Here is a 1974-nt window from a genome sequence, read left to right as displayed (position 1 = left end):
ATTGAGTCCCATGGAAATCTACCAGGTGAAATTCCAGACAAGTATCTCCTCTTTGATGAACTTATCAAAAATTGTGATTTTGTTACTTACCAAAAACAAAACAAAACAAAAATATATATATATATACACACACACACATAATTGTTTTCACTTTGTACATTAACAAATCTTGTCATCTACAATTTTTTGCCTGTTTGTTCATCATCTACCCCATCGTAGGAGCATTCTTGTTGTCTCTGTATTCTTAAGAAAGGTATTTCTCTTTAGAAACTCCATTGTCTGGTGGTGAAAGGTATCGTCCCCCATATTATGAAAGCCAAGTAGTCACCAGCCCAAGATCACTCATGATTAATGACACTCGGATCCAAGGAATGTTGGCTTTGCTTAGTGGGTTCTTGCGCTGCTTGTGTAATTCACGTTGTGTGTCCTGGGGGAGGGGAATGCAAAGGATAGAAGAACATTTATGAAGACATAAATATATCTGTTCCTGTAGCGCTGTTTCTATTTATGTAGATGGGTGTATATTCTCGATGTCCATCTAATGTCTGATCTGCAGTGGTCAGTGATACATGGCTCTTCCATAAGCAGCCACATGTATTTGTTTTCATTTTGTGAGTATATAGCTTAATTTTTTAAAGTGTCTCAGGGTTGCAATGTCAGATATGTATCAAGTAATTTAAGTCATGGGTAAGGAATACATTTTCTAATACAGACTCAAGATGGGCTTGTACTTCAGTATGACAACACAGATATTTAAAATTTTTCTTCCTCCATACTCTCTAGGTGAACATTTCCTCTCATGGTTTTTAAATTTAAAATTTTCTTACAGCTCTTAAAAATCATGATCAGTTTCTACAGAGGGCATCATCAGTATCAGTTCAGTCACTCAGTCAACTCTTTGCAACCCCATGGACTGCAGCACACCAGGCTGCCCTGATCATCACTAACTCCTGGAACTTGCTGGGCACATAACCACTATTTATATTATGTGACCATGGACAGGGTGCATTTTCCATTTATTGATTTAAACAAACTGACCTGAGGTTGAAATTTGCTGATAATTTAAACATAGTACATGCCAAGTGGTAAGAGGATTGCGATTTTCTGATCAAAATATTTTTTATTAATATTTGGTTTTCACCCAATTTATTTAACAAGTGTTTATTGAGAGCTCATTTTGTGCAAAGTATTGCAGAAGTGTGGCCTAAAAAATGAATAAAACCTAAACCTTACCCTCAGGAGAGATTAAAGATTCATTGTGAAAATCAACAGACACACTAAAACATTCACAGAATTTAATAATGGCATGGAGATGGGGGCACAAGAGGAAACTGTTGTGTGAGTGAGAGGGGGGTTCTGCATCCATCATGCTCTGTGTTATAGCATCATTTAGACTATGGAGTGTAATATATATGGAAAGTAATATGATATATATAAACATACATGGGAAACGATGTGTAATACTGTAAGCTGGGTTTAGAAAAGGCAGAAGAACCAGAGATCAAATTGCCAACATCTGTTGGATCATGAAAAAAGCAAGAGAGTTCCAGAAGAACATCTACTTCTGCTTTATTGACTATGCCAAAGCCTTTGATTGTGTGGATCACAATAAACTGTGGAAAATTCTTAAAGAGATGGGAAGTCCAGACCACCTGACCTGCCTCCTGAGAAATCTGTATGCAGGTCAAGAAGCAACAGTTAGAACTGGACATGGAACAGCAGACTGGTTCCAAATGGGAAAGGAGCATGTCAAGGCTGTATATTGTCACCCTGCTTATTTAACTTACATGCAGAGTATATCATGCGAAATGCCAGGCTAGATGAAGCACAAGCTGGAATCAAGATTGCTGGGAGAAATATCAATAACCTCAGATATGCAGATGACACCACCTTTATGGCAGAAAGTGAAGAAGAACTAAAGAACCTCCTGATGAAAGTGAAAGAGGAGAGTGAAAAAATTGGCTTAAAACTCAA

General features: G+C 37.4%; 1 long non-coding RNA gene across 1 annotated transcript in view; it reads right to left on the bottom strand.

The window, feature by feature from the left end:
* Positions 1-207: 207 nt before the first annotated feature.
* Positions 208-1974, bottom strand: part of LOC104986003 — a 12397-nt gene continuing 10630 nt past the window's right edge. Inside the window, exon 3 of the long non-coding RNA XR_824983.1 lies at positions 208-427. This is a non-coding gene — a long non-coding RNA (uncharacterized LOC104986003). The remainder of the gene's footprint in view (positions 428-1974) is intronic.

The sequence above is a fragment of the Bison bison genome, unplaced genomic scaffold, assembly GCF_000754665.1.
Source record: "Bison bison bison isolate TAMUID 2011002044 unplaced genomic scaffold, Bison_UMD1.0 scf7180017864063, whole genome shotgun sequence".
In the NCBI taxonomy this organism is placed as follows: domain Eukaryota; kingdom Metazoa; phylum Chordata; class Mammalia; order Artiodactyla; family Bovidae; genus Bison; species Bison bison.
Note: the sequence above shows the minus strand (reverse complement) of the source record. Positions and strands in the feature narration are given on the sequence as shown.